Source organism: Triturus cristatus, chromosome 2_1 (assembly GCF_964204655.1).
Source record: "Triturus cristatus chromosome 2_1, aTriCri1.1, whole genome shotgun sequence".
NCBI lineage: Eukaryota > Metazoa > Chordata > Amphibia > Caudata > Salamandridae > Triturus > Triturus cristatus.
In genome coordinates this window covers 589,096,279-589,120,960 of record NC_140581.1, presented here as the reverse complement: position 1 = coordinate 589,120,960, position 24,682 = coordinate 589,096,279, and the positions used below count along the sequence as shown (strand labels likewise).

Sequence of the window (24,682 nt, the reverse complement as noted above, 5' to 3'; positions counted from 1 at the left end):
CATCTGTCGGACCACTCTGCAGTAAAGCTATATCTCGCAGGCATTGTGCAGCTCCCTAATAGATCATGGTCCTTTGATCGTATTTTTCTTTCGTCACCGGATGATGTTGCTTGCCTCAAATTGGAGGCTCTTGAATTTATGCAACTTAATATAGCCACAGCAGGTACCAACACTGTATGGGATGCGTTCAAATGCTTCCTGCGTGGAGCTATTAAAAATAAGGTCACATTTCGCAGGAGGCAGTATACTCAGGAAGTAGCGTCTATTGAAGCCAATCTCTTATTAGTACAGGCGGAATTAGACTCCTGTAGTAGTAGTACTCCCAGCCTTATTTTAGCTAAAAAAGAGAAACTGCTTGAGCTTAAAATGCAATTGGCTTCGGTTCTAAATCAACGCCTGGTCCGTAGATGGGAAGTTAGCAAACTAGCCCACTTTGAATTTGGCGAAGGGGCTTTCAAATTGCTCGCTTGGAAATCCAGAACGGACCAGGTCCGTAATACAATTAATTCAATCACTTCCAGCTCTGGGACTTTAACGTCTGATGCAGAAATTAGAACGGCATTTAAAGATTTCTTTCAGGAGATCTATCAAGAGGACGAAGACATCTCCCCAGAATGCATTAGAGAGTGGCTAAATAATATATCTCTACCTTCGCTCTCGTCGGATCAAAGAGCTTTTTTAGATATGGCAGTTACGGAGGAAGAAGTGGTGGCCGCAATATGTGGAAGTAAGAGTGGTAAGGCGGCAGGGCCCGATGGCCTACCAGCTGAAATATACAAGAAGTTGGTGGAAGAGATCTCTCCTTTTCTTGTTCTGCTTTTTAATCAAATACTGCAGGAAGGGGCACTCCCCCCTAGCTCCTGGAACAACGCGTCTATCACTTTGATACTTAAGCCTGGCAAGGCTCCCACAGATTGTGGGTCATATCGTCCTATTTCCATTCTCAATGCCGACTATAACATTTTTGCATCGCTTCTGGCTACGAGATTGGGTAAGGTTGCTCCGGACATTTTACATCCTAACCAGAAGGGTTTTGTAAGGGGTCGCCAGCTCTTTGAATTAACCTATGATCTGGTGGGAGCTATAGATATGGCCTCGACTAACTTTTTGCCATTTGCTATCCTCACGTTGGACGCCACCAAGGCATTCGACAGAGTCAATTGGTTGTACCTGTCGGGTGCCTTGGCTAAGTTCAACGTGGGTGAGGGCTTCCGTAGAGCTGTACGACTTTTATATCATAGTCCATCAGCATTCGTTCTGGTTAATGGGGGCCTATCCGAGTCCTTTAACATCACAAGAGGAACACGGCAGGGCTGCCCTCTATCTCCATTGCTTTTTGATCTTTACATTGAGCCTTTTGCTCAGACATTACGGGATAATAATATCATCAAGCCCTTTAAGTATAAGGCATGGGAGAAGAAGGTGGCCCTGTATGCGGACGATGTTATGATTTTAACATCAGAGATTAGTACTGCATTTCCCACTGCCATCAATCTAGCCCTCGAATTTGGAAATGTTTCGGGGTATGAGGTGAATGCCTCAAAAACCGATATAATGGCTTGGAACACTGATTTAACAGGATTTATTGTACCACTCAGCACAAGCCTGAGATATTTGGGGCTAAGAATTGTTAAGGATATTAATCTAATCGCATCTACCAATCTATCTGCAGTAGCTAAAGAGTGTCGGAAATTAATGGATACTTGGGGACACCTCCCCTTGTCGGTTCTGGGACGTGCAAATCTGGTTAAAATGTCTATATTGCCAAAATTCTCGTTTTTATTTAATACAATTCCACTTTATTTTGATAAATTTTCTTTGACTAAATTACAAGCCAATATTAGTTCGTTTATTTGGAAAAAAAAGAATGCCAGGATCGCATGGAAAAAAATCAGGCGGCGTCGTGAGAAGGGGGGACTGGCAGGGCCTGATTTACAGATTTATGCTTGGGCATTCCAATTATCTCACGCCCGCATGCTGCTAAAAATGCCATTTGATCAGGGGGTAGGGACGATGTTTTCGGCCATGTTGTAGGGTGAAGGATTTGGACAGTCTGGTTTTTTATTTAAGTTCGGCGATCCCAAGTACTTTAAGAAGGTTAAACTCAAAGTATTACAGAGTTTGGCCCAAACTTGGTCCAATATCAGATCATCGATTAAACTGGGATACTATTCGTACAGGGCACCCATTTGGGATCTACCGGTACCCCCTGTCTGGACAAGGGATACATTATCAGCTCCATTGAAGGAGGCGGGTATATCAGTTTGGGGGGACCTATTTGCTGAAGGGGTGATGCTCACTTGGGAACTCTTATTCAATAAAATAGGTCCCAATTTTTCTAGATTTAAATTCCTCCAAATGTCAAGTTGGGCACAGGCTCTTCACAGTCAAAATCCACGTCGTAAGAACCCTCCAGTGGGGGGCAGTAGCCAACTGGTATCTCTCCTATTGGACAAACCACCTGTCTCAAAAGAAATTTCCTTGTGGTATAATCTAATACTTGAAGAGATTGACGGGGAATTTAATCTACCTGAGCAACTTTGGGGCCCCTTGATATCCAGCTGCAATGTGCATGATCTTTGGACAAAATCCTGCACAGTTATGTGGGACATAGTTAAGCCAGCTTGGCTCCGAAGAAATCACCTATTCACTATACACAGGGCATATTACTCTCCACAGAGGCTGTCCAAGTTTTCTATAGCCGACCAGGTGGCTTGTCCTCGGTGTGGTTCGATATCAGCTTCCGACGCTCACATGTTTTTTTAATGCCCCTACTTGTCATCCAACTGGGACGCAATCGGCAAGAATCTTACATCCTCCTTGGGTTTTTCTGTGGTCATCGATCTTAGGCTAGTAGTCTTCGGAATCCTCGATTTGATTCGGAGCCCAGTAAACAATCTTCTTTTTTATTGTATGCTGGCAGCGCGCAGGGAAATCTGTAAACGTTGGAAAGAACCTGATCCCCCAACCCTACTCGATTGGTGTTTATCAATCTCTCAAATTTCGAAGTTGGACCTAGCCAGGATTGGCAACCCAAAGAGGAGAGCATTTTGGCTGTTGCTAGATTGGATTGCTTAGCAGCTGGGGTTTTTTTTTTTTTTCCTTCCCCAGTCCGATGATTATCTAGCCTTGATACAATCTCCCTGCTACTCCACGTAGCTCTTATTTGGCTAGTGGTCAGTATTGGTGTCATTGGCACATGGTCAGCAGCTGCCGACTCAATAACTGGGCATCGGGCTGTGTATGATACTGGTTGTTGCTGTAGGGTTGGGTCTTCCTCGTTCAGCCGGCAACCCACACCAGCTCACTACTGAGACAGCACGCCTTTACCCAATAAGCCCTTGTAGCCTTGTTTGTATAGTCTGGCTATTGCAGCCATGATAGAGATGAGGACAAGCAAAAAAAAAAAAAAAAAAAAAGATGAAGCGACATGATAATTTGGATTACCTGAAATAAAAGGAGTAAAATTTGAAAAATTTGGTACATTTGTGATGCACCGTTGGGATTTCGCAGTGCAACCAACGCTAGGAGTGCGAATACGCTTCAACTTCCTTACATATATAATATGAAATTTTCAAGATTTTGAGAGCTTTGCTTGGGGTTGAGGAATAGAATACCTGTCCATAATGGGGAGGAGGACCCTCCTTAGGTCAAACCACCACATTACATGGTAGCCAAGGTCAGGTTACACATGTGTATCTGGATAAAACAGTGGAATAAGATCATACCAAATAAAGCATACTTGCAGTGTCCCTCACGTGGTACCTTTAATTTGAGAGTAACTAAGAATTTGAGGTGAGTGTTGTATGAGATTACATCCCCACCTACACCTGCACAATAGGAGGCTCTGAATTCATGGGAGTGAGCAGCTAACGTGAAAGAGAAATATCAGACTGAGACAAAGAATAAGGTCCATAGTTGGATGGAAGCAAGATTAGATGCAGAACAGAAAGAATGAAGGGAGAATGTACTCGGGTATAAGAATGTATCCTGCATTAACAAGAGATTGAGCAGAGAGAAAGCAGGCACAAAAGAAGGCCTGGAATCTAGTAAGGAACGATCAAACTAGCAACAGTGACTCTAGTAATGACTTTTTGGATGATCTCGTAGCTTCCCATTGCTAACATAAGCGTGAGAGCACCTGTTTATCAATGTCCCCCTGAGGGAGGTTTACCTGTTGTTATACAAGCTCCACCATTAGTTCCGGGTACTACCATTGCCCCGGTTGCATTCACAGTTACCACCAATCTATCTGCAGTAGCTAAAGAGTGTCGGAAATTAATGGATACTTGGGGACACCTCCCCTTGTCGGTTCTGGGACGTTGAAATCTGGTTAAAATGTCTATATTGCCAAAATTCTCGTTTTTATTTAATACAATTCCAAAGAGGAGAGCTTTTTGGCTGGTGCTAGATTGGATTGCTTAGCAGCTGGGTTTTTTTTTTTGTTGTTTTTTTTTCTTCCCCCAGTCCGATGATTATCTAGCCTTGATACAATCTCCCTGCTACTCCACGTAGCTCTTATTTGGCTAATGGTCAGTATTGGTGTCATTGGCACATGGTCAGCAGCTGCCGACTCAATAACTGGGCATCGGGCTGTGTATGATACTGGTTGTTGCTGTAGGGTTGGGTCTTCCTCGTTCAGCCGGCAACCCACACCAGCTCACTACTGAGACAGCACGCCTTTACCCAATAAGCCCTTGTAGCCTTGTTTGTATAGTCTGGCTGTTGCAGCCATGATAGAGATGAGGACAAACAAAAACAAAAAAAAAAAAAAAGATGAAGTGACATGGTAATTTGGATTACCTGAAATAAAAGGAGTAAAATTTGAAAAATTTGGTACATTTGTGATGCCCCTTTGGGATTTCGCAGTGCAACCAACGCTAGGAGTGCGAATACGCTTCAACTTCCTTACATATATAATATGAAATTTTCAAGATTTTGAGAGCTTTGCTTGGGGTTGAGGAATAGAATACCTGTCCATAATGGGGAGGAGGACCCTCCTTAGGTCAAACCACCACATTACATGGTAGCCAAGGTCAGGCTACACATGTGTATCTGGATAAAACAGTGGAATAAGATCATACCAAATAAAGCATACTTGCAGTGTCCCTCACGTGGTACCTTTAATTTGAGAGTAACTAAGAATTTGAGGTGAGTGTTGTATGAGATTACATCCCCACCTACACCTGCATAATAGGAGGCTCTGAATTCATGGGAGTGAGCAGCTAACGTGAAAGAGAAATATCAGACTGAGACAAAGAATAAGGTCCATAGTTGGATGGAAGCAAGATTAGATGCAGAACAGAAAGAATGAAGGGAGAATGTAATCGGGTATAAGAATGTATCCTGCATTAACAAGAGATTGAGCAGAGAGAAAGCAGGCACAAAAGAAGGCCTGGAATCTGGTAAGGAACGATCAAACTAGCAACAGTGACTCCAGTAATGACTTTTTGGATGATCTCGTAGCTTCCCATTGCTAACATAAGCGTGAGAGCACCTGTTGATCAATGTCCCCCTGAGGGAGGTTTACCTGTTGTTACACAAGCTCCACCATTAGTTCCGGGTACTACCATTGCCCCGGTTGCATCCACAGTTACCACCATCCCCATTACCCAAAGCACTAGAGCTATTATAGATCCAGGAGTGAGGCCCTGAATGGTAACAACTCCCATTGTGAGTGGACTCATTGTAGAGGTTGAGGCAATTTTTGGCACAAGGATGCATTTAAACAAAAGCACTGTAAATAGCAGCCACTTGCGTTCTGTTGTTCCCAAACATTTGTGGTACATTTTTACTGTGAATTGTGCATTTGAGGTAAGTATTTACTGCAAATGAGATGTAGTTAAGCAAAGTGGCTTAATGGAGTAATTTCTGGAATGTTGTGCAATAAGCCCGATATTCTCAAAATTAGGCAAATTACACCATCATAATTAAAACTTTGTCCAGGACTGCAGTATATCTGTGATTTTTTATTGGTACTTAGATGACCATTACGTTCAAACAACATATTACCATCCGATTCTGTAATAACGGCAACTGTAAAAAGTTTACAGGGTTCGAGGCACTTGTTTTGGGATTTACATTAAAGAAATCCCCATTGGCGATCACGCACGAGCTGCAATTCTAGAAACATCAAAATTTTCCACAGTAAAAAGTGATGAAATTGAAAAGAAATGAGGGCCCAGAGTAAAAAAAAATACCTTATACCCGTACAAAGTCACCCATAATGATACAAAACGACACAACGTTATTATAAAGGTGCTTACTTTCCAACGCAAAGGTATTCTGCATTGGAAAGGTGTCTTTGTCTCAAACAAACAGTAGTCAAGGGGCCATTACATGTGTGTTACTTGAGAGGATCTGTCAACCCATAGTTTTTGACACTGAGGATTTGCATTTTGTGTAATTACACATAATTTTTCAGAAATGTTAAACAATTTACGAGAAAGAAAATTACACAAATTGCACACCACCCTTATATGAGAAATGTGGTCTTTGTCAAGTTCCAAAGCAGTATTGCTCTGTCTGCCTCCTACCTAACTCTGGGTTGTAGAATTTAGAGGTTACCCTCATGACATTCATTCTTTCGCTCAGATGAGAGTTGAGGATGTGTGAGGTGTGTAAAAAACTCCAACATGATTGAATCCTTGGTGCACTTTTCTGGGTCCACAGTCTCTTTAGTATTACCTGCTAAGGTCTCTTGCGCCTCCCAAAATGGTAGCTGTGCTCCCTGTTTCAATGAAACTGGCAATTTTGCTGCAGTATCAGGACATGCAACATTGAACCAATCGGAATGTCAAAATGCTACATATGTATATATCCACTTTGCATTTTTATTCTTAAAAATGCAAAGTGGATATGCATTCAATGTCTTTTCGTGATTATTTCCGATCAATGTACACATATGTATAGGCGTGGGCGATATACATGTCCTATAAATAGTTTGGTTTTGCTACACCATGGGTGCATATGAAATAACTCATTAAACACCCTACAGAACCCCCCTTTGTTGATAAGCAACTGTCATAAGGGCTGATGTTGACAATTAAGTGCTGGCGCCGAGGACCGCAAAACACCACCTTAAATTAAGCACTGAAAGAGACACTCTTCAAAATACATTTCTAGTTTATTTATTTTGTTTTGTCATGGTTTTTGCAAAACTTTACTGGTCTGGAAGCTGCTGGACCCTCATTAAATCTAAAGAAAAACATTGGCTAAAGGCAACAGTGTTTTTGTGGTCTCAAAAAAGTACACATTATCAAGGTTCACTCTGCACTGAAGGGAACTACCTTGTGTGTGGATGTGCTCCTTGTGAAAGGACAGAATGCCGTAACTCATAGTAAAGTCAGCCAAAGGCAGAAGTGGACTAACATTGGTCCTTGATGCATGGTGGAGTGGGTGGAAGAAAAACATGAATGACACAATCACAGACTAATGGATGATGTCTGGCTGAAAACCCTTATAGTTAACTATTTTTACATACTTTTGTAAAATCAAAAGGTCTTGGATAACACAGACCTAAAAAAAGCAATGGGGCTGGCTATGGCTGCTAGCCTCACCTTTGAGAAAGAAGGCAAGAACAAAAAGAAGGTAAATAAGGAAGGAAGGTAAAGAAACAAGGGAGGCAGACAAAAAAGGAAGGAGGAAGGACAAACGAGGAGGAAGGGCAAACAAGGAAGGAAGGAAGGCAAAAAGAGAAGGAAGGGAGGGAGGCAAAAATAGAAGGAAGGAAGCAGGGAAGAAGGCAAAAAGAAGGAAGAATGAAAGAAGGTAAAAAAGAAAGAAGGAAGGAAAGGAAAAAGATGGCAAAAAGAAGACAAAAGAAAAGGAAGAAGGAAAGAAGGCTAATAGAAAGAACAAAAAAGAACAAAGGTAATACAGAAAAAAGAAAGAAGGAAAGAAAGAAAAGGCAAAAAAGAAAGAAAGAAGATAAAAAAGAAAGAAGGAAAAGAAAAAAGTAAGGAAAGAAGAAAAAAGTAAAAAAGGCAAGATATAAAGATTTAAAAAAGGAAAGACAAAAGAAAAGAACATGGAAAGAAGGCTCAAAAGAAAGAATGGAAAGAAGGAAAAGAAAAAAGAAAAAAGACAGAAAGTAATAAATAATGAAAGGTTAATGGAAAGTACACCAAAAAGAAAGAAAGAATTAAAGAAAGAAGGTCAAAGAGAGAGAAAGAAGGAAAAAAGAAAACAAATGAAGGAAAGAAGGGAAGAAAAAGAATGAATGAAGAAAAAAGAATGAATGAAAGAAAAAACAAAAGAAGGAAAGAAAAAAGGAAAGAAAAATAAAAGAAGGCAAAAATGAAAGAAGAAGAAAGAAAAAGTATGAAAGACGGAAAGAAGGCAAAATTGAAAGGAAGAAAGGTAAGCAAGAAAAATTGAAGAAGGCAAAAAAGAAAGAAAGGAGGAATGAAAGAAAGACAGAAAAAGGAAAAGTAAAAATGGAGTGACAGAAGAAAAGAAGTCAGGAAAGAAAGAAGAGGAAAGGGAAAAGAAGGCAAACGAGAAATCTAGGAAAGGAAGTAAGAAAGAAACAGAAAAGAAAGAAAGAAAAAAGAAGGACTGAAGGAAGGAAGGTTCACTGCATTAAATATTGGATATTATACCCAAATTACACTTCACCTATGTTTAAATAAAAGTGTTACACGTGCGCTGCAAATGAAAAACAATACATTTGGACTACGTTTATTAAAGAAACACAGGTGAAACAGAGTCTTAGAAACCCAATATGGTATGTTGTGAAATAGCAGCTGTCCTCTTCAAAAAGAATTAACAACTGCATTGAAAGAAGACAGGAACTGACAAAGCGGGAATATGCCCTGTGCTCACTTCAAAGGCATCCTACTTTCTCATCAGGCAACACTGGCACTAAATGGAGCTAAACTACCTTGTTTGCGGATGTGCTCATTGTGAAAGAGCAAAATACAGTCACTCAAATTAATGTTAAGCAGAGACCATAAGTAGGCTGAACTATTGCCCCATGCTGTATGCTGTAGTGGGAGAAAGCAAAATGGGAATGACAGAACAACAGAGCAATGGGTGAAGAGAGGTGGCTAAAAGCCTCTTTAGGTAAGTATATTATATTTATTATTTTAGAGAAAACAAAAAGGTCTTGTCTAATGCCAAATGTAAAATGTATATTATTTTAGTAAAATCAAAAGGTCTTGGCTAATGCCAAACCTAAACAAGCATTTGCAATGCAATAGGTCTCGCATTTGCAAAAGTTTGAGTTATTGGCATTGTAAATGACAAAACTTTTATCTATGTGTTGGTTTTGAAAACAGATAAATAAACGGCATTGTCATTTACAATGCCAATAGCTTAAACTCTCGCATTGTAAATGACAATGCCTTTTTTTTGTTTTTAATAAAAATACATAAATAAAACGCAGTCATTTATAATAGCAATAGCTGAAACTTGTGTCAATGTGAGACCTATTGCATTGCAAATGCTTTTTTTTTACTTTGCTCATGTGATGGCAATAAATATCCAGCATAGTGAAATACTAACTTAAACGCTGACCCTTCTTCCAAAGACCAGTTCCTGCCGAGTCTCCCAAATAATTAGTGGCTCTTATTTGCATTGGATAATTCCCGTTCACTTTACACCCTTTTGTGGGACACTCGGAGTCAGAGGCGCAAATAGACACAAATTTTGGGGTGGTGGGGCACCAAATGTTAATACATCTTTATTTTTTGCTGGACTTTTGTTAACCAACAAAAACCAGCTTGCAACCCACCAGTGGGCCGCGACTCACAGTTTGGGAAACAGTGGCATAAATGGTACACAACTGCACAAATACAGCACCTGCACTTGTGTGTACAAGTCATGAAGGTGTTAGGGTTGATACTATTACTTTTAAGTTGAGGCTGGCACAACTGTTCTTTTAGGCAGCAAACACCACCAACCATGCGGGCAACTAGAGCCACATTTCGGGGGGGGGGGGGGGCTGGACAAGATTTCGGGGGGGGGGGGGCTAAGTCTTCCAGCCATAGGCAGAGTGGCTGTAAGAAGGGGTGAAAACACAAAAGCCTCATTAACGAGTAAATGGTCTTTTAAAGACCTGTGAAGTACTCGGATCCGGCTGCAATTAGACGGGCGCCAGCCCGCGAGGCTGTCTCAGCTGGGCTGACACACATGACAGGGGGGGGGTGGGGTGCTGAAGCCCGGTAAGCCCAATGGGTGTTGCGCGCCTGCCACCAACAGAACACATTAGACAGAACACTGAATACATATCAAACTCAGATGCAATATACCACAAAGCTAGGTATCACTGGACAGGGCGCCTCCTTCTCTCCCTCTCAGCTGCTTAACTTCATTTAACTTTGGCCTGGGTAAAATGGGCCCTGGTACGTGCAATCTGGTCCGCTTGCCGCAAGTATTTCCAGAACTACCGGCAAAATGTTTAGTTTGCCACTTGGGCGCTCACTCTTCCAAAGACGTAGGGCAATTTTTAAAATTCTTCATTGCAGTCTGGCGCTCTGCATTTGCCCTTTGAGGTGGTACCCTGAGGCAGCTGCCTACAGAGGTTTTTATGGAGCACTGGCACCGAGTCTATTGGGCTAAATGACCTTTTTTAGAAGTTGAAAAGCTTTAAGTAAAACATGCACAGAGTGCAAAATACTCATGTATTACTGTTGTTGGGTGTGGGGGTCCTTGAACTGTGAGAGGCAAGCCTCCAGAGGGGCAGCTGGACACTGATGGGGGAAGCAGCGCTGCTGAAACATGATCTGATATTACAGCCTCCCTCAGATAAGAAGAAGAAAAACACACAGACACCCAAGATCAAGGAGCAAGCAGGATGTCCCTCACATACATATGAACCACCTTCTTTGATAGACACAGGCAAATCCCTCTCACATTACCAAGAGCAAGCAGAGCATCCCGACAGTATTACATACAGCAAATAAGCCCATGTTCTCACACATACAGCAGCACTTTTCCACAATTGAGAGCAGTTATAACTCAGCAGACACCATTAAGTAATGACACGCCTCCGCTAACCCCACAAAAGTTAGAAAAGACAAAAAAACACAGCCCCTGGCAAGAGTGGTTTGGAGGCAGCGATAAGTTTGGAAAAATTAATATTTTTGGACACACCGTCCGATATGGGAAAGCCGGAAACGGGGGGGGGGGGGAGGGAGAAGAGAGAGCAGAGAGCAAGGACCTGGGCAGAGCAGGGGAACGGGGCACTGGGAGTAGGGAATGGACAGTAGGCACGAGAGGGCATAGAAAGGAAGGTGGGGGCGGGAACGGCAGGAAGCTGGTTTTGGCTTTTGCTGTTGGTGTTAGGGCAAACACAAATCAGTAAAACTGAAAGCTACTGTTAATTTGAAAGCCTAAAGGTATGGGCTAGAATGGAATAAATCCCTAAATGAAACAGGCAGGCAGGTTTAAAGACAACGTCCTTTCCAGACCCGCCCAGAAAACAAATTAACATTATGATTTACTTCGATTTGTTTAGACTTTGGGTATCGGAGGTACTCACAATTGACACTGAAAGATGTACACCACTACACAAATGGCAAAACGACAAACTTACCGACCACGTGCCAGAATTTTCGGCGGCAGTACCGGCTGCACCCGGGGAAACTCTCTGCCTCGTAGCCCACGAGAGGGGTGCAGATGCCGGCGGCCACCTGGCCCAGGAGGAGGAGGACCCACGCGTAGGTGGTGTTGAAGCCCAGCACCAAGTGGTAGTAGAGCAGAAAGTAGGTGAACCACATGGAAGGGCACAGGTTATTCAGGAAGTGGCCGGTGGAGTAACTCAGCCTCTGCCGGAGCGGCATGGAGTCCCTAACCTAAAACAGCCGCAATACGCTGAGGCCATAAAAAAACAAGCGCGCGCCTCCATGACTGCCACAAGCTGCCAAACAACGGACAGCGGGAGGGGGGCGGGAACAAAGGGAACGGGGAAACAGACAGCGGGAGGGGGCGGGAACAAAGGGAACGGGGGCACTGACAATGGGAAAGGGACGGGAGGATGGAGAACACACTCAACGGGAGGGGGGGCGGAACAAAGTGAACGGAGAAACAGAAAGCGGGAGGGGGCGGGAACAAAGGGAACGGGGAAACAGACAGCGGGAGGGGGCGGGAACAAAGGGAACGGGGGCACTGACAATGGGAAAGGGGCGGGAGGATGGAGAACACACTCAACGGGAGGGGGGCGGAACAAAGTGAACAGGGAAACGGACAGCGGGAGGGGGGCGGGAACAAAGGGAACGGTGACACTGACAACGGGAAAGAGGGCGGGAGGATGGATAACACGACCAACGGGAGGGGGGCGGAACAGGAAAAGTAAATGCCAACACTTCCAAACTCAGCAGCTAGTGGTGAACGGCGGTTGAAAATAAACAAGGAAGTAGTCCCAAATTGAGTAGATAATGCGGAGCAGCGGAACTAAACTGTAGTTGGTCAGTGCTGCTTCCTGCACAAGGGAAGCAAAACGGAAGTGACGTTTCGGACCTCCAGCCAATGAATGAGCTACATAAAAAGAGCAATGCCAGATGTAACCAATGGCAAGTGACAAAACAAAGTGAGATGCAATGGGTGGAGTTTCAGTAGTAATACTTATTACTTGATGCCTCGCAGAGGCAGCGCATGCGCTGCTTTATGCGAGACCTAAAAAGGGCACTTTACAGAGAGCCACGGAAAGAAAAGCACACATTTATATTGCCATCTTGCAGGGGGTAAAAGAGGAGCGCCAGGGCTATCTTGCCAGCACATACTCCACTCTTCACTCACACCCTCTTCAGCAAAGATAAACATTAGGTAAAGGCAGATATTAACCCCTTTAGTGTGGAGAATCTCCCCTTTTCAATGATATCACTACCCAGTTGATCCCTGCTTGGGGATTGCCATAGAAGAGGGATCCTCAAGCAGGGATCCACCCACCAGACACTAGGGATTTCTTGGAGTGGCCCCTTGGGCAAGGGCTTGTGCTCCCCCTACCACATATCCTATATTGGGTAAGTTATTCTACCCCCCACCCCACCAGCCTTGGCCCGAGCAGGTAAGAGCGGTGGGCCAGGTGGGGGAGGAGTTCGATGGACGATGACAAGGGATAATTAAATAAATAATTAATCTACCCTTGTCGTCCATCGAAATCCCCCCCAACCCGGCCCACAGCCCCACCTCTCTTACCTGTATCGGCCGCAGCTTCCCCCACTGGACACAAGGGTCTATTTTTAAAATAAATAAAGTGGTGGCGGCCACCATGCCTCCAACCCAAACATATTATGGAGGCAGTCTTTCGGCCCCTCCCCCACCAGAGGACAGATGGGACTGATCACCTCAATCTGGGCCCCCCAGGGTGGGGCAAACAGGCCACTAGACTCCATGGAATGATTTTTTTTTTAATTATGGGATGGAGGCTGCCATGGACATGGGAATGCCTCCACCCCTACAAGAAGGGAGGCAGTCTTTCTGCCCCCCTGGGCGGATGTGGGGTAATTACCCTGATCTGCCCCCGCAGGGCAGAAAACCCACTAGACACTAGGGTCTATTATTAAAATAAATATAGGGGTGGGGGGGCCATGGATGTGCCCCCACCCCAACAACAAGAGAGACAGTCATTCTGCCCCTCCTGGGAGGCAGATCAATCTATCAATCAAAAGACATTTGTATAGTGCACAACTTCTTCAAACACAAGTGTTGTTACCCCCAAACTGTCGCCCTGAGGGGACAGAAAACCCACATGGTCTATTTTTAAAATAAATGTAGGGATGGGGCTACCCACTATTGGTTTGGCTATTCTCTCACCCCCCAAAAACTATGAATACAGTCCTTCTGCCTCCCTCGTAGGGCAGATGGGGGTGATTACCCAAAATCTACCCCCCTCCCGGGTGGGCAGGGGGCAGAAAGCACAATAGACACCAGGGAATTTTTTTGTTTAAAAATATAGCAGTGGGGGCTGCCCACAATGGGAATGGCCATACCCCCACCCCAAAAAGAGGAGAGACAGCCTTTCAGTCCCCCCATGCGTGGAGAATGGAGGTAATTATCCCTGCTCTGCCCCCACGGGGAGGCATAAAGCGCACTAGCCACCAGTGTTTATTAATTAAATAAATATAGTGGTAGGGGCTCCCCATATTGGGCATGGCCATCATACCCCCAACCCCAAAAAACTATGGTGACAGTCTTTCTGCCACCCAAAGGGCAAATGGGAGCGATTACCCCCAATTGCCCTTCCTCGCCCCTCCCCCCGGGGAAGGGGCTAAAGCCCATTAGACTCCAGGGGATTTTTTTTTTAATTTAATACTGGATGGGGGCTACCGACCATGGTCATGGTAATGCCCCCTCCCCAACAAGAAGAGAGACAATCTTTCTGCCTCCCTGTAGGTAGATGGGGATAATTACCCTGATCTGCCCCCAGGAGGGCAAAAAGCCCACTAGATGCCAGAGTCTATTTTTGAAATAAATATAGGGGTAGGTGGCTGCCCACCATGGCCATGGATATATCCCCTACCCAACAAGAAGAGAGACAGTCTTTCTGCCCCTCCTGGAAGGCAGATCAATTAATCAATCAATCAAAGGACAGTTTATAGTGCACAGCTGCTTCAAACAGAAGCATCCTGCTGGATGGGTGTAGTTATCCCCAAGCTATTCCCCTGAGGGGGCAAAAAGGTCTGTGTAGGGCCATGCCCCTACACCCACAAACCTATGGTGACAGTCTGTCTGCCCTCCCAGGAGGGAAGATGGGGGTGATTACCCCCAATCTACTCCCTGAGGTGCAGAAAGCCTGTTAGCCACCAGGGAATGCTTAAATATGTGGCCCAGTAGAATTTCTGTCCCCCGGGAGTGTATAGGAGTTTTCACACCCAATCTGCCCCTGTGGCAGTCAGAAAGCCCACTAAACCCCAGGCATTTCAAAAAGGAGCTGAAACAAAAAAAGGGTGAGGCCTACCCAGGCATTAAGCATACCCCCTCTCCAGAAGGGGGTGTAGAGAAAGTCCACCTGGCACCAGAGACCGTGGTGCAGGTGTTGCACTCTAGTATTGGCCTCACCCCACCTTCAAAAAGGAACAACCCAGTTTTTTTGCCTCCCGGGGGCAGACAGGAGGTTTGTACCAATTGGCCCCTGGGGGACAGAAAGCCCACTGTATGGCAGGAATATATTTTTTCAATAAGGGAATGGGGTGTGTCTGGCCCATCCTAACATCTGCTCCACATTTACCCCTAAAGCTTCAACATTCTTTCTGCTCCCCTGCAGACTAAGAAATTCCATCTGTTGGAGGAGGCCGGAGTCCCAATCGTGCACCACTGTCACCAGGTGCGAAACCCGGGACTCCCTACTCAACGTTAGGCCAAGTAAGGACACTGTTTGAGATAGCCCTGCTCACCCCCTTAGTAGCTTGGGACGAGCAGCCAGGCCTATCTCCAAGGCACGAGTGTAGAGTTTGTGCAACCACGCCCACAGCAACCCACTGGTGACACCACAAATGGAATCCACATGAATTTGATAAAAACGAGTATAAACTGTATATAAAAGGATGTACGTTCAGACCACACAATACAAAAGTCAACATATAATAAAGGGTAATATTCGTTCTGGCTGGTTGGTAGGTTCAAATGTCAACCACCGCTTTCACAATGCTATGCTAGTCGTAATGCTAGAATCCCACACGTTGCAATGAACAAACAATAGTGCGCTGCATAATGATACAATCCTGTGCTAGGCAAAGGATAAATAATACAATGCGCAATGATACACCCCGGTACATTGCAAGGGGAGAAATAATGCAATGCGTAACGCTAAAATCATGTACTGCGCGATGATGGAATAATGCAATGCGTCACACCACAATCACGTACTTTGCAATGAAGAAATAATGCAATGCGCACCGCTACAATTATGTACTTTGCAATGAAGAAATAATGCAATGTGTAGCTACAATCATGTACTTTGCAATGAAGAAATAATGCAATGAGGGCCGCTACAATCCTGTACTTTGCAAGGGAGAAATATTGCAATGTGTAGCGCTCCAATCGTGTACTTCGTTATGCAGAAATAATGTCGGGCGTCATAAGACAGTTCAGCAGTTCGTTAGCAGCAATATTGGCAATGTGTATTACGACAGCCAGCCTCTTCGATAACAGTTGCCCCCTACACGGATCAACGATGACATACAGTACAGTTTCTCACTCGGTCCCCAGTACTGCCACTCCTTTGGTCTGTACGGTCCCCAATCTGAGCCGAAGCAAAGGCTCACATCGCCAGAAGGACTGAGAGGCCGAGAGAGTGTCCTTTCGAGTCCGCACCCCGCCCAGGGAATGCTCCACGTTACCTGGGGGCGAGACTCCACTCTCCTCTCCTCCTTCCGCAAACTGGGCCTTGTGTGTAGAACTTTCTCAATGGGCCTCTGCAGCTCGGCCTGGCAGCTCAGCTCCTCTGGGGCTGCTGGTCCGGGCCGCGACTGTTAGGAAGGTCTCAGGCGGCCACAGGGCACACGTACCCCACACCTCTGAGATTGCTTTACTCCAGGTGCACGTTCACCACAGCACCCCACGGCTTTCCTCTGGCACGAAGCCACACACACACAACGCTGATGGGACTTCACGTCGACTCTGAGTGCACGCTCACCAGGCACTCCTTCAGTTGGCACCAAGACCCGCACACCACGCTGCAGAGATGCACTTTCTTCCGGTGCACACGATGATCAGCCGATCACCTCCACAGTCCCAGGTTGCACCAAAGCACGCACGCTGCTTCACTGAGACTTACGCCTTCGGCTGCACATCGACACGCTCACCGTGTCCGAGCGTCACTTCTCCTCCGTTGCACTCGATGACCAGGCGCTCTTCACTCCGACATGCACCCTGCGCGTCTGAGACTCACTCCGCTTTCAATTCACGAGTTGACCAGGTGCTCCTCATCAATGCCTCCTGTGCACCACGACATGCACCCAGCACATCCGAGATTCCCGTCACCTCCGATGCACATGCTGACCAGGTGCTCTTCGCCAACGCCTGCGATGCACCACGACACAGACCCTGCGCGTCCGAGTCTCACTTAACCTTCGATGTACACGCTGACCAGGCGCTCTTCCCCAACGCCTGCGGTCCACCACGACACGCACCCTGAGCGTCCGAGACTCACTTCACCTTCAATGCACACGCCAACCAGGAGCTGTTCACCAACGCCTCCTGTGCACTGCAACACGCACCTAGCGTGTCCGAGTCTCACTTCTCCTTCGTGTGTCCAAGATCACAGGGCACACCGTCTGAGGGTCTCAAGCTGCCACAACACGCGCTCACCGCGTCGCTTGAAACGTCTCCGAAAACTTTTATGTTCCTGTGTTTCCAAAGCGGGAGCCAGCTCACCTCGGGCCCTTGGGATTACAAGACCCAGCACAAAGCACAGTCTTCTTCAAGTAGGGGGATCCAGGCGCACGAAGCACAGTCCCAACAGCCTCTTCCTTGGTTAAAACAGCAAACTGCAGACCAGCCCCAGATAATGAAGCAAGAGTTGGTCCTTCCCAGCAGTCTCTTCAGTTGTTCCTTCCTTAGCAGAGGTTCCTCTTGACCACAAAATGGGTCCAAGTCTTTTCAGTCTCAATCAATTTCTATTCCCACGTTCAGGGGCCTCAGCTGTCATAGTTATACCCCTAAATGTCTTTGAAGTTTGTTGTGTTCACGGGTCCCTGACCCCTGCCTAAATCAGTTCTGGGTGTCTCCCTCCCAGTGTCGCCTTTCTCCCTTTGATACTGGGGGTCTGGATCCTTAATCACTCATCTGGAGATGGGTCAACTGTTATATAGCTGCAACCCAGGCCTCTTCTCATCCCGGGGTTTCTCCTATGCCCCCTCTCCAAATGCAGGTCAGCCTGGTGCTATCTCACTCCTCCCCTTTCAGAACCAGGCAGTCAAGCCACATACAGCAGAGACACACAGAAATGCCTAAAGCACAAAACGTAGCCACTTTCTAAAAGAGTGGTTTCTGAACACACAGTGAGAAAACCACTTTCATAGAAAGATGTGTTATGACACTGTGAGTTCATACATATTAAACTTAACCTTTCCATTTTAATTGTATGGGAAACTAGGCTAAGAAACACAATACCCAGCCTCCCCTATTCTGTCCTATGGGCAGGATGGCCTTTAACCAGTGAAAAACGAAATGGAGTGTTTTTCACTGTCAGGACATATCACACACCTCAGTATATGTTCTGCCTTTTACCTACACAGCAGCCTGCCCAGGGGTTACCCGGGACCTACCACAGGGGTGCCCACTGTGTACACAAAAGGGAAAATAAGGCCTGAAAAGTGGTCGCACTTGTCAGGACAACATGCTAACTTAGCAAACTGCGCGCAGGCCCTACACTGCAGGCCTGAGTTCCCTTCTCCGTGCACCCTTGCATTACTAGCCCTGGCACACACAGTGCACATCACTAGGGACTTTAATAGTAAGGCAACATACTAATCATGGCCAACAAATTACCATTACAATTTACACAGGGAATTCTTGTACTTTGACACTGATCAGCAGAGGCAAAGTACCCAAAGCATCTAAAAGCAAAGGAGGTAGAGGCAAAAAGTCTTGGGTAATCACGCCAAGATATGCCAAGTCTAACACCATCCCAATGACAAATGAGAGCACATTTTTATTCCTTTGGGTGTTCTTTTTACATATGGGCCAGGAGAGTGTGTCTAACTCTCAATATCATCCCACGCGTAATGGTGAATGGCTGCACTTGTTGGGCTTAGGTGGGCTGCCACCTGGGAAAACCTACCAAACATAAACAGTTATGAAAACTAGACACCCGTGGGAGTCCAGAGTGGTGGATCCCACAAAATTTTCTTACCTAAAATGCACTGCAAACCTCCAACCTTGACAAAAAACACACGCTTTCCTCACATGTCTCGCGGCAAACTTCTAGAATCTGTGTGGGGCCAGAAATTTCTAACCATCCTTTCCCTAAGTCTTCAGATAACAATTTTACTTCACTTGTGTGGGTGCAAACATACTGAACACAGACATTTTTGAAAACTAGACAACCATGGGATTCAACGGGTAGTGTGTCTTTCATGGATCACATGAGGTTTTCCTACGTACAATGCCCTGCAAACCTCAAACTATAGCTAAAATCACACATTTTCTTTACATTTTTGTGCTGGAAACTTCCGGAATCCACAGGAACCCACAAAAATCCTACCACCCAGCATTACCCCACTAGTGCCGATAAAAACGTTGCACCACTTGTGTGGCTGGGACTTGTGCACGTAACAGGAATGAATCAAACCAAGTTCATACATCGCAGGTACCCCTATTGCTTATCTCTCAATATAGCACTTTAGGACTTTTTTGTGTTGTGGTCTTGTGGCCCACCCACACAAGTGGAGTACTGTTCTCATTGTTGGAAAAGTAGGAACTCAGAGCGGTAGGAAATGTGTGGCTTCCCACATATTCCAGAACTTACCGTCACAAAAATGTGAGGAAAATATGTGTTTTTACTATAGTTTGAAATTTGCTAGAGCTTGTAGGTAAAATTACCTAATGAAGTCACCCCACCCTGGGTTTCCCCAGGTGTCTCGTTTTAAAAAATGTGCAAGTTTGTAAGGTTTTCCTAGGTGCCGGCTGAGATAGGGCTTAAAATCCACAGCTACCCACTTTGCATAAAAAGGGTCCGTTTTGAGTGGAAAACTGTGATGTATCTATGTTGCGTTTTGGGCCATTTCCTGTCAGGTGCACTAGGCCTACCCACACAAGTGAGGTACCATTTTTTATTGGGAGACTTGGGGGAATGCTGGGTGGAAGGAAGTTTGTGGATCCTCACAGATTCTAGAACTTTCCATCACAGACATATGAGGAAAATGTTTTTTTTGTCAAAGTGTGAGGTTTTCAAGGGATTCTGGCTAAAACAAAACCTGTTGAGAGCCATCACACTATATAAATTCATCATCAGCAAATATCTTAATTATCCCAATGCATTTCAGGACTGGCCCTTCGTCAGGGAAATATCTCCTCCAAGACTGTACATGCTCCGCATAAATTCGGCATGTACACTATTGATAAGATGAACCTGCATCAATAAATAAAGATTGAAATTGGTTAAATTAACAACACTTAGTGATTATTAACATTAGGATTACCCACCTGAAAAACATACATGGTCCAAGCATTTCAGTGGTGTGCACAGTGGGGACGTCACTCCCTTCTAGGAAAATGCTTCAGCAAGCATACAAAATAGACCATTGTTATTACCAATTGGAGTTTGCTGCATTTGGCCTTCCAAATGTAAGCCAGTGTGTAACAGAGAAGACATTTTGAAAAAAGCCCTCTAAATCATATGCTTGCATTGGTACCCACAAAATCAAAGATGTGCAAATAACCACTGCTTCTAAACTCCATATCTTGTGCCCATTTCAGAAATACATAGGTCTCCTTGAATACTCATTTTTCACGCTACATATTTCACCATATGAATTGGTGTACACTTGGTACACTATGAAAAACCAGTATGGCGCAGCTCAGTAGTTAGCTCTGGGTACATTGGGATCTTGGAGAACCTACAAACCCTACATATCCCCACAAACAGAAGGGTCTAGGAGACGGAATGGTATTTTGCTTTTGGAAAGTAGCCATTGTGACAAAAAGTTACAGATGAAAACATTGTCACAAATGGCTGTTTTTTTCCTATTCATTTTCAATGTTTTTTTCAACAGTTAGTTTCTTTGAGGAAAGCTTGAGGGATCTACACATTTGACCACTTGCTGAATTCGGAATTTTGTCAACTTTTCAGAAATCTGTTGCTTTTCTGGGTCACCCTGGCATTTCACACTGGTTTCCACCACAAACTGGAAGTAGGTTGACAACAAAAAAAGTGAAAAAATGGGCTAACTCTTTAAAAAAATCCAAAACTGTGGTAAAACAATTTTTTTTTTTATTCAGCTCTGCATGTTCCTGAAAGCTGGGATGATGGTGACTTTAGCACAGCAAACCGTGCATTTATGCAATTTTTAGGAAAGAAATCCAGATAATTTTATACAGAGCACTTTCTTCCTATTTCCCTCCCCCCCAAAAAAATCAACACTTTGCAATATTTTGCCTATTTTATTTTTCTCCTCCAGGGAAATCCAAAAAATCGTGGTCGCTTTTTTGAATCCCAAGGATGTTGGAAAAAAGGACATACATTTTGGGATGGATACCTTATGTGGAAAAAGGTAATGGAGCTCTAAGTACAAACTACCCCAAATAGCCAAAAACGAATTCGGCACTTAAAAGCCCCAGCAGTAAAGAACTAAGAAGTTAAATGAAGTTTTGACCTCAAGGTAGCTCAGATGGTGTGCTGCCAAATTACCCCTCCCAGATCTCGTTAGGTACAGAGACTTCCAGTATCGATTTGCTGACTGGAAATGGGCTCAGTCTTATTCTTAGTCCATTTTAATGAAATGAAAAGAACTTTATAATGCTCTGCATGCCAATGAACAGTGCGTTTTGTTTCCTACCTTGGAGCAGGTGTCGCTGCTTCTACGATCATAGTTTGTCCTTGGCACGCCTGAACACCGCCTGCGCCCCTTTCTTTATCTGAACCCACGGTTCAAAGCACAATCGCAGAGAAGCATTGTTTTGAGGGAAACAGCGCGTCCGCGCAGGACACAAGAAACAGTCGTAGTCCTAACGAGTTTTGTGTCAGGCAGTCAGCGAGTGACCTGCCCCCGGCGCTCCCACATATTACCAGCAGCTGACGTCACTCTGAAAGTATGACCTGACGGCAGCCGCTTTTACAAATTGAAATAAAGTTTGTCTCTTACATTCTTCCGGACCCCTTCAGCAGCGCTGGAAGGCAGTGATGTCACGCGTTTCTCCGGGCCGGTTTTGTGCGCCGAGTTGCTCCTGTTTACACTTGTCTCTAGGTTACTGGAAAAGTTGTTGACTGCGGAAGTGCAGTTTTAAAATGAACGGGGTGTCTTTTTATGCTGTGCTCCACGCGCTTGCACTGGTATAAATTAAATATATTTTACCAAGGTCTCTTTGTGAGGTAGTTCGGGCCTAGAATGGGTAATCCGCGTGAGAAAGGGTAACATTGCCCTCATAATAACCTCAAGGGGTGGGGCAAGTAGACACGCCGAGGAGTCTGTCTGAATGTAAAGTTAAAGGTACTATCAACATTGAACACGTTCCTAAGAGAGCTACGGAGATTTTTTTATGCAATTCGATTTTTGGGAATAAAATTAAATTGTGATTTTTGGGGGGCGGGAGGAGGGTGTTTTTTTCCCGACTGTTATATGAATGGCAGGAATCCAGCACTGGCCGGCATTTCAGGCGCGTGCCTGATCTTGCATAGATTGTTCTGTTTCGCTGTATACATCCCTATGCATAAGATCGATGCTACCTGTAAACATGCCCGCCGGGCCGTCTGTGCTTGGAAAGGAGTTTGTTAAATTGCCCTGGCTGCTGATCCTGGCGGTGTCACTCGACTCAAGAACTCAGCATCCGTTCGAACAAGTTTGGCTGAAATCAGCTTTGGGTTTCTTATTCCATATTCCTAACATCTCCGGCGGGAGCTGTCTTTGAAAATAATTTTTGCGATCAGTTCTCCAAACTGTTATTACATTCTTAGCAGAGCAGAGTGAACTTGAACAGACCATAGTCTGAACAAATACATGACTTTATTTTATTTGTTTCAGTCTATCCCTCGGTGCTGGCGGTTGTCCACTTTAGACCGCTTACATTTTTTCAAATACTCGCTCGTTGTACAAAGAGAGAGGTCACAAAAAGTGATTGCAATTTTTGCACCGACTTATTGGGAACTGCTTCTGATTTTGCGATGCTGCCTGTGTACTAATAGGTTGCTTCACAATAATTTCGAGTCGCAGGAGAGGGTCACAGAATGACTTTCCCAGTGAATGTTAAATAAGAGGTCACTCCCTCTTTGCAAGCCACTTACATTCTCAACAAACACAGGGATGGTGGCCTGCAGCAAGCAGTAAGCCACCATGCCAGCGTCCTCCTTCCGGAATTAGAATCTTTTGTGTTTTTTAAAGCAGCTTGTCTTCGTTAACGGAACTGGCGCCGATTAAAACAAGCATTGGCATAGCCAATAGGTCTCGCTTTTGGGACCTTATAAGTATTTAGTTATGCAGCACAACAACCTTGGTGCAACAACATCAACTGTTGCATGGTTAAACACTTAAAAGGTCCCAAAGGCGAGACCTATTGGCTATGCTCGATGACTCAATTATGTGGTGTCCTTCTGAATTGTGTGGCATGATGTGGAATTCTAGGGTGTGGAATGGGTGTATGTGGGGTGTAGTGTAATTGTGTTGAGTTCAATTATGTGGTTTAGTGTTGAATTATGTGGTGTTGATTGGATGGATTAATGAATGAAAGGTTGGATGATGAGAGTGAAAGAGTTGCTGGATGTATGGGCGAAAGGCTGGATGGATGGACGTGTTGAATGGGTTGATAAGTGGATGATAGATGGATAGATGAGTGAGTGAAAGGATGGGTGTTAAGGATGGAGGAGTGAAAGATTGAATGAATGATTGAAAGATTGAATGAATGAGTAAAAGGAAGGACAGATGGATGGCTGGATGAAAGGTTGGACGGGTGGATGAGTGAATGGATGGAAGGCTGAGTGAAAGGGTGGATGGATGAGTGAAAGGTAAATGGATGGATGGATAGATGTGTGAGTGAAATGGTGGATTGGGGGTGATTGAAAAGATGGATGGATACATGTATGGATGAATGAGTAAAAGGATTGATGTAATGATGCATCTAATCACAGGCATTTACAAATGCAGTTTAGCACATTAAAGCCAGACAATTTGCCCAAAAAGGATTGGTTTCTTAATGGTTGCATATACAAGAAAAAGACATTGATATGATCCTGTGATGACAGAGTGTACTTTTCACTGGCAAAATAGTCCCTCGAGCATTTTAATGGAATCGCTTTAAAGAAAATGGAATGATACACCTGAGGACCATTAATCACTACAGGTATCTGAGTTGTGTGGTGCCTTGAATATGTGTGTGGGGAGTTTGAATGGTGTGTATTAGTGTATCAGTAGTCAGTGTAGTTCCCTGAGATGTGGTGTAATGTGAATTCTGTTTGGTAGATTGAGGATGATTCTGGCTGCTGAGTTCTGGATTGCTTCCAGTCTTCTAGAAAGATGATTGGTGATCCTGGCATAGAGGGTGTTCCCATAGTGCAATTTACTGGTGACTCAGCGGGACTGTAGGTTTTTCTTTGCCTCAAGACTCGTACAGCAAACAATCAAAATGTCATACATCATGACCAACACCGAATTACTGTAATGTGGGCCGAGCCAAAATGCAAATTAAACTAGGAACAAACTCTCTCTGAAAGGAGGTGACACATTGCCCCTCTCAGTGACCTGTCACTCCTAAAACTGATCATTTGGTTGCAATCTGTACCAGTCAGGAAATAAAGATCCATGGTTCAGGTATTTTTATTTTCGCCACCCCTCCCAAATGACATGAGCATGTCGGCCTTGTTCCTTCTGGGAAAGCAGGCGGTGTAAGCTGCTTCTGGAAGACGAGCCCAATTCTGTTTTCTAGACCAGCAGATGGTCCCCCTGAAGGATGCGTGCTTGTTCTCATTCAATCACCTTGAGAGCAGTAACAGCTGTCTCCGTGTCACTTGGAGCAAAAGCGATACTCAAGTGCAGAGGGGCCTGAACTGAGAACCAATTCTAGATGATATTTGGCTTGCAGTTGCCAC

At 44.8% G+C, this 24,682-nt stretch overlaps 1 protein-coding gene across 2 annotated transcripts in view; it reads right to left on the bottom strand.

Moving 5' to 3' along the window:
* The window catches only part of FAM81B (family with sequence similarity 81 member B), a 615,395-nt gene extending 593,555 nt beyond the window's left edge, over window positions 1–21,840 (bottom strand). The window contains exon 1 of one of the 2 annotated variants that reach the window (XM_085632493.1): window positions 21,750–21,840. The gene's annotated coding sequence lies outside the window, so the exon portion shown is untranslated. Of the gene's footprint in view, window positions 1–21,443; window positions 21,710–21,749 lie in introns of those variants that run through there. The other variant, XM_085632492.1, reaches the window with a different exon arrangement.
* Between the last annotated feature and the right edge of the window lie 2,842 nt (window positions 21,841–24,682).